Here is an 11,556-nt window from a genome sequence, read left to right as displayed (position 1 = left end):
TAAAAAATTAGCCAAGATAGATCAAAAGCTTAAATGTAGACCTGAAAATATAAAAGTCCTGGAAGAAAACTTAGGAAAGACTCTTTAGGTCATTGGCCTAAGCAAGAAATTTATGACTAAAACCTCAAACGCAAATGCAACAAAAATTAAAAAAGACAAATGGGATTAAAAGCTTCTGAATAGCAAAAGAAATAGTCAACAAGAAATACTCTGGTTTCTCTTCAAATCATATAAATCTTTCACCTTTTACTAAAGATTTCCATGGAGGGGAACAATACTGAATCTTAATCCAATTTTTTGAAGCCCAGCTTTTGCAGAGCTATTTAAAAAAAGAAGCAGAAATAATCAAGAAGAGTAAACAGACAACTTGCATAATGGGAGAAAATATTAGCAACTATGTACTTGACAAAGTACTAATATCCAGAATCTATAAGGAACTCAAACAACAAGAAAAACAAAACAAAACAACACAAATAACCCCATCAAAATGTGGGCAAAAACATGAACAAACATTTCTCAGAAGCACATATAAAGTGGGCAACCTACGAAAAAGTGCTCAACATCACTAATTGTTGAAGAAATGAAAATTACAATCACCGTGAGATACCATATCACATTAGTCAAAATGACTATTACTAAGAAGTCTAAAAACATACATTTGCAAGATGCATAGAAAAGGAAATACTTATACATTGTTGGTAGGAATGTAAATTAGTACAACATTTATGAAAAATAGTATGGACATGTCTCAAAGAGCTAAAAATAGAACTACCCCATTCGAACTAGTGATGTCACTACTGGTTATTTATCCAAAGGAAAACAAATCATTATATGAAAAGATACCTGTATTTGTATCACTATTCACAACAACGTATAATCAACCAAAGTGTTCATCAATAGGTGATAGGAATCATACCCACAAACACACTAAGTCATAATAAAGAATGAAAGTACGTCTTTTGCACCAACATAGATGGAACTGGAGGCATTATCCTAAGCGAAATAACTCAGAAGCAAATCCAAGTACTGCATCTACTCACTTATAAGTGGGAGCTAACTAATGGGTACACATGGACACACAGAGTGGAATAGTAGACACCGGAGACTCTAAAAGGTGGGAGAGTGGCAAACGGGGTGAGAGCTGAAAATTACCTGTTGGATACAATGTACACTGTTTGGGTGCTGGCTACACTAGAAGCCCAGATTGTAATATGCAATATATTCACGTAACAGAGCTGTGCTTGTACCCTCTAATTCGATTTTCTTAACTACTTTTTTTAACAAAACAGGAAAAGAAAGAAAGAAGTGACCAATTCTTGATGAATATTCATCCGCAAAGGATAACATGCATTTTCCTTGAAAAGTTAGTTTATTCCAGTTCTCAACTGACCTACTGCTTCTTTCTATGAGATTCTGGAATATATTATGCAACTTAAAAGTAACTCCCAAATTGACATGTTTGTTTATGCATGTTTAGTCTTAATATATGTTAGAAATCAGTGTCTGAGTGAAGTTGATGGGAAATGTGAGCATTTTACCAAATAAAGGCGATGCTGACATGTCTTAGTTTACCTGGATATTATCAATATGCCTTGTAAATATGTTCTACATAAACACAAAAATTAACTTTCAAATTGTAAAAGATTCTATAATAAGTTGCCATTACTTTTCTCTGGAACTCAAGGATGCAATAAAAAGAAGGTCATACAGAAATTCTTCTTTTTAGTAATGGGAAATAAGGCATTTATCTCACATTCTCTTTTATTCATCAAGCCAATCTGAAAACTGAAACCAATAGCCTGAACACAATACAGCTAAGAGAGCAGTTTTGCAGAATGGGATAAAATAACTTGGAAGTTACATGGTCATCATTTTAATAAATGTACTATTAATTACTCTTTACCAGCCAAAGAAACTTCTTATGTTTTAAAAATATCTTTCTACTAAAATCCTAAGCTGTCTGAAAAAGTATTCTGAATCTAACATGCATTTATCTGAAAAAAATTACTAGGAAAGTAAGTTCAAACTGAAAATAAAAGGTGAAATATTATTATAATATCAATGAAAAAAGTGAGGTAGACATTTATGTGATCATCTGTCCAGCATCCTCACTGTTATTTTCATGATTTATCTTCCTCTCTCCATGATACTGACACACGCACCCGGCCTCCTTTCTATCATATTCTTGCACGAAACTGTCACCCTAAACACAGTTGTTTCATCAAGAGTTGACATCCCATAAAGGATAGAATAATCTTAGTGTCTCAACCCCTAGTATCACAATCAATTGTTCTAAAGACAGACACAAGACTTAAATTGGGCTACATACTTTACTAGTAGGTTTGTTTTTTGAAACATAAAAATCACCAGGATGAATCTCTCTCTCTCTCCTTCTCACTCTCAGTTGAATTCTTAAGATCTAATATTCTAGTCATTTAAAAAATTGTTTCTCAGGATGGCTATAGAGAGCAGTGGAAATAACAAGCACCAAGAGTCTGTTGGGTTGGCAACGTGTGTGCCCCACTTTAGCTCCACCTTTTCCCTGGAGGATAAGGGAAATGCCTGGTGTCCTCCAATCTCTCTTTAGATTCCAGAAGCCAATGTACTTTCTGCATAAGCCAATCTCTCTTTAGATTCCAGAAGCCAATGTACTTTCTGGCATTGGGTTCTGACCTCTTACATCAAAAAGAACTTATATTGAGTGAAAACAAATACATTAAGTCTGGACAGCAAAACCACTTAATAGTTTGATAATTTTCATGCAGCAACTGGTCAATTTACTGAAAGAAAATAAAGTAAATTAACCAAAAAATTGGGGCAAAGTAGTTTACTAGCTCCTCAGATGTAGTTTAGGTAAGAAATACATAAAAGTCAGAAGATAATTATAAGAAAAAGTGAAAGAATGTCAATTATTTTCCACAGTGGTATCATTAATTATTGTGGCTCTAGTAAAAATCTGCCAGTCAGCCAATTCCTTCAGGGGTGTCCCAGTTTTACCTGGTTCTAATGAGAACAGTATCTGGCATTATGTAAAAAAAGCACAATTCGAGCTGCTTTGAAGAGTTCTGGCACCAAATAGGAATCATGTAAAAAAACACAATTTGGGCTGCTTTGAAGAGTTCTGGCACCAAATAGGGATCTTTGGTCACACATGAAAGCAAATAAAAATAAAACGTGCCTCCTGTACCAACCAAGTTAACCCCCATTCTTCTTATTAGTGGTAACATGGAAACGGCAGTCGTGGGCCCTTTTAGGGTTCACCACTGGTCAAAGTCAGAACTTCAGTGATGAGGTAGGAGGAGCTAGAGAAATGGTACCAGCTAAGGAACAGATACAAGCCCCCAGTCCCACTTTCCCTAATTCCTTTCCCCTTATATTTTCTTTTTTTTTTCATCCTCTCTACTTCCCCTAAATTAGAGACTAGCGCATCTCTAACAGGCGGAAGAGGATTTACCAAAGAACAAACAGCTTCAGCCTCAGGGATCCCATCAGCACCAGTCCCTCTGACTGTCGCTTGTGGAGTTTCCAGGAGAGGAGAAGGACGATTCACATTCGGGCAGCATTTCTAAATAAGTATTTCCACAAAACTACTGAAACGGTAGGGACGCTTGTCCCTCTATAGTGCCCGTTGAAATGTGATCCCCAGTGTTAGAGGTGGGGTCCAGTGAGAAGCGTTTAGATCACAGAGGCAGATCCTTCTTGAATGACTTGGTGCCCTCCCCATGGCAATTAGTTCAGCCAAGATCTTGTTTTCTTAAGAGTCTTGGACCTCCCTATTCTCACTCTTGCTCTCCCTCTTGCCACGAGGCACGTGGGCTCCCCTTCTCTCATGACTGAAAGTTTCCCGAGCCTGCACCAGAAACCTGCTGATGCTGCACTTTTTATACAGTCTACAAACCCGTAAGCCAAAATAAACCAATTTTCGTTATAAATTACCCAGCCTCAGGTACTTCTTTATAACAACACAAGACAGACTAACACAGCTACTTAAAGAGATCTCAGCAGAATGGCATTAAAACTCCAAGCCTCCAGCAATTTGTTCTAATGTATTTTCTCATTTTGAATAAATATTCACTTTTGTTTTTGCGAACCCACTTTTGTGTCCATGAGTTTGTATTTATTGTGGGCTGAATTGTGTCCCCTCTTCCCTCCTAAAATCGGTAGGCTCAAGCCCTAAGCCCAATCACATAGGAAGGTGATGAAGGTGAGATAAGATCATACATGTGGTCCCCTGTTCTGCCACAACTGGCTTCTTGTTAAGAGAAGGGACAGATGCCAAAGAGCACAGGCACATAGGAAATACCACGCAAGGACACAGAGGCAGAGGTAACTGTGCACAGGCCAGGAACAGGTCTTGCCAGACACCATCCCTACCTTGATCTTGGACTTCCAGCCTCCAAAACTATAAGAAAAATTTATTTTCTTTAAGCCATCCTGTCTGTAATACTTTGTTATGGAAGCCTCAGCAGATAGATACAGTATTCTTCTTCAAGCAGGATTCCAAAATTGTGTGAACTTAAGGTCCTACAAAACCTGGATCTGGCCTTGAGAGAAAAATTAAAAATAGGAAAAAATCGTTTGGGAGCTAGGGAAATGAGGAAAATAATTTCCTGGTTTTTTTTCCTAATATCACCACCAAATCTGCGGCAGACTCACTATTTTTCCTCAATACATTATCGAAATAGGCCTTAACCCTGAGAAACATCAACACTGGAGCATGAAGAGATTAGAGTTTTAGCTGAAGTTTTGCTATTTTTATATATCATACTTTAATTATCAGAACATCCAGAACTCAATAAATAATAAATAATAGAGTAACAAAGTCATTATATTAACAGTATTGCATAAGCTCATTGTGATTGCTGTTCTCATTTTTGTTTTACTATAAACAGAACCTGAATAGACAGGAATTTATATGATTAAACATCCTACTTGCAAACATGAATATATTATGAAGTGTTAATGTGATACATTAATAAGTTATGTCATGCAGCATAGATTTGCTATGGGAACAAGGAGAACATTTTCAGTTTCTTTTTTAACTTCAAAGCAGTTGATTTTGACAAATTTGGAGAGATTAGAATTTTAGAGGAAATTGATTAATACCACAGAGAACCCAAGATAAAGACAATCATTCTAGATTGCTGGAGATGCACCTGCCTTTTCAGTTGACTAACCGTGGCACTTAGCCTATTTGCAGAAAGCGTTCATTACTGCATGTGAAGCCGTGAGTCGTTTTTCCTTTCTACCTGAGGGAAGCAGACCATAGGAGATAGAAAGTTTCTATTCTTTGATGCTTGAACAAGTATTTCTATTTCTTATATTATATATATCATATACATATATATGATATATATAAAAATAGCTGCAAATGAAATTATTTCCCAGCACACTGCGTGGTTCGTGGCCAAATATGGAGCCTTAACAAATCCTAGTGATTCCGGAATTATTCAAGCGCTGGGATGTGGGGACATGGAGGTAATTAATGGGTCCAAAAATATAGAAAGAATGAATAAGATCTGGTATTTGATAGCAAAAGAGGGTCACTATGATCAATAATAATTTAATCGTACTTTTTTTTTTGAGACAGAGTCTTGCTCTGTCGCCAGGCTGGAGTGCAGTGGCATAATATTGGCTCACTGCAATCTCCATCTCCTCCTGAGTTGAAGTGATTCTCTTGCCTCAGCCTCCCGAGTAGCTGGGACTATAGGCGTGTGCCACCACGCCCAGCTAATGTTTGTATTTTTTAGTAGAGAAGGGGTTTCACCATGTTGGCCAGGATGGTCTCAATTTCTTGACCTCGTGATCTGCCCACCTCGCCTCCCAAAGTGCTAGGATTGCAAGTGTGAGCCACCATGCCCAGCCTAATTTTACATTTTAAAATAACTAAAAGAGTATAAATGGATTGCTAAATGGAATTTTACCATGCAGAAACTTAGGAAAATCAGGAGAGAAATGAGTCAAGACGTGTAAAGATATTGGGAGAAGCTTAATATTTTCAATCACTGAGTAAAGATTCAATATGAATCTTTATGTGGAGGCATGAGAAAACAAAGAGAAATACAACACTAACCCCTCAGAAATGTTGATGCTCACTCGGTTAATGTGTACCTTCCGATCTATTCTCTGATATGATCATAGCTGCATTTCAGCACATCAGAATATTTAGAATGTTTCCTTAAAATACATAAAGCTGCACTTTGAGAGGCTAAGGTGGGTGGATCTTAGTCATCCACCTGAGGTTAGGAGTTTGAGACCAGCCTGGCCTACATTTGGAAACCCTGTCTCTACTAAAACTACAAAAATTAGCTGGACATGGTGGTGCCTGCCTGTCATCCCAGTTACTTGGGCAGCTGAAGCAGGAGAATCACTTGAACCTGGGAGGTGAAGATTGCAATGAGCTGAGATCATGCCACTGCACTCCAGCCTGGGTGACAGAGCAAGACTCCATCTGAAAAAATAAAAATAATAAATAAAATAATAAAATAAAATACATGAAGCTATAAGGTTCTATATTTTTTAGTAGTACTTGTTTTATAATAAAAGAAAATAATAACAGGTAGCATATTTTTCCTGGCATGTCCTAAAATGATCTTTTTCTGCCAAAACAATCTTCTTCCAAATCGAATAACCAATATCTGATTTTTCCTCAAACTGATACACCAGAGCAGGCTCCCAGGGCTCTGTCTTCTGAGCTAACATAATTTTGTTTTCAATAACAATGTAGTTATTTCTGTTTGAAGAGCAAAGTCTTCATGCTAGAAGTGGTGATGCAGAGATTAAGGTGAGATTGCACATGTCACAACAGACCCCAACGAGAATACATTTTGGAAGGGAAAAAAGTAAAGGTTACAGTCGACTCCAAATTGCCAGGGGCTGAAAACCCACAGCTAAAATCTCTGGTGGTTTATTTTCCTGATTTTATAAGCACTTTTTACATACAATAGACCATGAATATTGTTGGCAGTCAGAGAGGTGTTCTGGTAACTGTTTTATAAGATACCCTGTCAGACAGGATAATATTTATACTTTAGTATCTCCCAGAAAGCTGTGCAGAAACCTCACACTGCTGTCAAAACAGGCAAAAAAAGTACAAATTGATTCCTTCAGTTTTTCAAATAGGTAAAAGTAATAGTAAAATAGTCCAGAGTATTGTATGTGAGTTAATAATTGTATTTCGTGAAAACAAACAAAAAAAGAGTGCTTGTCTCACTAAACAACATGCTTTCTTCTTCCACTTTGGCCCATTCAGATGACATTGACATTGCAAGGCATTTGAGTTAATGTATTTAATATTTTTCACTTTTTAGCGCACATGATTGCTTGGTAGAGCACAAAACTGCCTCTACTCCTCCTTGAAGAAAAAAGTGGTTTAAAGCTGGAAATGGTGAAACCAGAAGCCAGCCACCTCCACCAGCACGAGCTCTACTTTCTCCAGGCATCTTCCATTTAGATGGTTATTCCACTAGCAGAAGCTATGCTGCCCATCTGCTTTGAATGGAGGCATTGTCAGCCTTCAAATGGCAAATGACAGCAAATTCTGGTATTTTGACATGTTGTATGAAAGGCCAGAAAATTCAGGCTGTGAAAGGCAAAAGGAGTTGACATCTGTTGAGCCAAAATGTTGGCTACTATAGAGAACTTAGCCCTGCAGTGAGTAAGTAAGTTCTGGGAGGCTTGGTGATGGCTCAGAAATCTTTCCTGTGACTTCTATGCCCCCAGGGAGAGAGAACAGACAGCTGCTAGAGTAAATTTTGACTAAAACAATTCATTCGACCAGGAACATTTCAATCACTTTCCGTGTAAATAGGGCCAAGTCACAGGTGTTCCAGCTTCCAGTTATGCATAATTAAAATGGATCCTACTATTCAGTTAAAAAGCATTTTGGAGTAATCAAAATATAGATATTGTGCAAATACAGTATAGGCTTAACATATGTGAGCTGATAATTGTGTTTAACATTTTTCCAGGTATAAGTCATACCTTAACTTGTGTACACGTCGTTCTTTAATTTCATTCTTGAGTCCATGAAAACTTAAACATACATATACAGATAAATGTTATATATAATTCTATATAATTTTATGAGTAATAACAATAGGAAATGAATTTTTTCAGCATACTCATTTAATTTTATTAACAGCAAACAAATAATTTAAAATATTATATATTTAGAACAGTTTTACTTTTTTTGTTTTTGTTTTTGTTTTGAAATTGAGTCTCACTCTGTTGCCCAGGCTGGAGTGCAATGGCGTGATCTCGGCTCACTACAACCTCCACCTCCCAGGTTTAAGCTATTCGCCTGCCTCAGCCTCCTGAATAGATGGGATTTGTGAGCCACCATGTCTGGCCCAGTTTTGCTCATTTTATGCAGCCTCTATCTTCCTAGTTTTCTTTTCCAATTTACCCTCAGGATTAAACAACTTAAAATCTATCTAAACTTAACTACCCAATATGGACTGAGCTTTACAACTGATGAGTCATTGGGGCAAACTCTATAGTTTTATCAAAGCCTAGTTTTTTTCTGAATATGCGATTTTTAAAAATATTGTCTTATTGTTCCCAACAACATATAATTGGAAGACAAATAGTAAGCCGTCTTCTTCTTTTTTCTAATATGCTATCATCCCCAAAGCAACTTTTCAGTTTCTCGCCAGTAACTTTATAGAGCACTCACCATGAGTGGACATTGTATGAGGTACATTAATATAGTGTCTTGTAGAAGAACACCAAGGATGATTAACTTAATAAAAAATTATAGCCAAGATAAGTCCAGAATAGATCTTTTGTGGTAGGTGGAGAAAAAGCCTTAAGTTGGGCTGTCAATTCTCTAACCACCAACTTGCTATAACCTCACTTTCCTCTCATTTAGCATTCTAAACACTTCTCTTCTTTAATATTCGAAATGTTCTCATCTCTACAACCACAAAAGAGGAGAACAATTCTTGTCCTCTTTAGTTCCAAAATCAGTCCTAAGAATATCTGTTCATACGTTTTAAAATTTATGATAATGGCCATCTTCTGTAAAATAGCTTGGTATCTTTACAGTTTTGCATCTCTCTTGACATTTAAAATACTTATATCTCAGATCAAGTAAATCACAGGGAATTGATACATGTAACTTTAGCTCATTACACATTTTAAGACAAGAAAGTGAAAATAATTGCACAAAGACTGTGCAGTGCATTGATTTCACAGGATCTTCTATTCTTTTTTAGAATGGCCACCTTCCTCACATTTGAGTGTGTGTTTTGTATGCTGCAGGAGTGGTGAGGTTACATTTAGAATTCTGTGAACTTTAAACAATAAAAAAGTCTCAGTATTTGTTCCCAGTTGTTTTCCAGTTCTTTCAACTTATGAAAAGTTCTCTGTCAGATATATTGGTCTGATATATAACTAGCAATCTAGAAAATCTTCAGCATATATAGCAGTTTGCAAATAATACATTTGAAAAACTAAAATTCACCAGACATTATTTTCCATGTATTAACCAAAAACAGTAGCTTTGACCAATAAATAAGTAGTGTTGGGGTGTGTTTTTTATAGTCATGATTCCCACCTGTTGGCTTAGCTACCCCACAATCTTCCTTACTTTTCTCAGCAGTCTCTTGTGATCTTGCTTTTCTTCCAGCAGCACAGTCGTGTAAGTAGCTCCTCTTAAATTGAGTCTTTTATGGAGACACATAGAAACATTAAAAGAAGTGCTTTGAACCTGAGATAGACAAACTAGGCTACGTAAGTTGGGCGTCTAAATCTTAACCATCTGGGACCATACTTTCTATTATTTGGAGGAGTAGTGGAGAAGAACACACACATCAGAGTCAGTCTAAGTTCAAATTGGTGTTCTGCCCTTCATTTACTTTGGGCAAATAATTTAATCTGCGTGACTCAGACTTGTCTTCTGTAAACCAGGAATAATAAAAGCATCTGCTTTATAGGACTGTTAAAAATACCATGCCATGCCCTCGGTCAGTGCCTGACTTGTAGTAACCCCTCAAATGTTAGCTATCGTTAATCCAACACACAATGATTATGCCACTTACTTCACAGTATGTGGAATCACAATGTTCATGAGCTCTTCGAGGGTCAAACTTTGTATACTAGAAACAGCTAATCATTACCATCAACTCAACTCACATTCTAGTTTTGTTGGGATGGCAGCTCCTCAGCACGTCATTCTTAATGACTTCCAATCAATCACTCATGATTACACATCGCTTTGCATCAATCAGTAAGGAAAATTCTCAATCTGATATGAAACTAAAGGGTGAAGTCAATTACAGTTGCTTGATATGTTCTGATTGCATATTCTTTATAAATACTTTGTGTATCTAAGTTATATTGTCATAGTTGTGTACTGCATATGTGAAACTACTAGTAATTAGAACAATAGTTCTTGGAGCCTAGAATACAGGATATCCACATCATATTAGGAACACTAAAAACATATGGTTTTTCGAATACAAATTTACAGCTTAAAAATAAGTTAAAATGTATTAGGTCAATAAAAATAAAAGAGAACACATAAGAGAAATAGCTGAAATAATAATCACAGAATCAGTAGAAATTAACATAATAATTATTTTGGGTTCTCATCATTTTTATTAGAGTTTTTTTTAGAGCAATTTTAAGTTTACAGGAAAATTGAGCAGAAAGTGCACGGAGTTCCCATATACCACCTCTCCCCACTCACCTATGCACAGTTTCGATTATTATTAACATCTTGCATTAGTATGATACATTTGTTATAATTAATGAGCCAATATTGATATGTAATTATTAACTAAAGTTAATCACTTATAATGGGGTTCTCTCTGTTTTGTACAGTTCTATAGGTTTTGACAAATGTATAACTTCATGTATCCACCATTATTGTTTTTCTGCTTTTGAACTCCTTTTTCTGCTAAATTTTTCTATTCAGTGAAAGAATACAGTACATAAGTAACCATTCAGCTGTAACCATTAACCATTAAATATATAGCTGTTATAATTATAAAATCAGGAAAACTTGATGTATTGATTATTTTTAATAATGCATTGACCCAGAATCATTTCTGAGATTTTATGAAGAAAACTGTGTAAAGATTGAGCTACCACTGACTGACAAATGGTACAGGAAAATTACATGGAAATGTGAATAATAAATTTAGAAACATGTTTAGAAGCACTAAAAATAAATGTTGGAAATTCGACAAAAATACTCCAAATTGTTTTTTCGGAAATAGATATCAACTTTTGAAAAATCAAAATGGGATTATATGTACCTTGTTAGAGCATATATATCATTACATCAGATCACATATGATTCGTATATATATGAATAACTCATATTTAGAACATTTATATCATATGTGTCATATACACTATCTATGTATGATAAATTTGAAAGACATCAATGACAACCCAGAGTTTCATGGGGAACTGAAAATTATATATGACAGGATTACAACCTACACTCTAGGGCCAAATGACAAATTGGTGACCTTTTACATGCCAATGTCAATGGATTGGTGGAGCTGCATTGAAGGCAATGTTAAGAAGCCTCCATGGGAAATG

The 11,556-nt window shown here is 36.0% G+C and overlaps 1 non-coding gene across 1 annotated transcript; it reads left to right on the top strand.

Moving 5' to 3' along the window:
- Nucleotides 1-205: 205 nt before the first annotated feature.
- LOC118148634 (U5 spliceosomal RNA) lies at nucleotides 206-321 on the top strand. Its single transcript, XR_004735556.1, has one exon. It is a non-coding gene; the product is annotated as a U5 spliceosomal RNA (small nuclear RNA).
- Nucleotides 322-11,556: the final 11,235 nt, after the last annotated feature.

Source organism: Callithrix jacchus, chromosome 16, assembly GCF_049354715.1.
Source record: "Callithrix jacchus isolate 240 chromosome 16, calJac240_pri, whole genome shotgun sequence".
NCBI lineage: Eukaryota > Metazoa > Chordata > Mammalia > Primates > Cebidae > Callithrix > Callithrix jacchus.
This window is presented reverse-complemented; position numbering and strand designations above follow the sequence as displayed.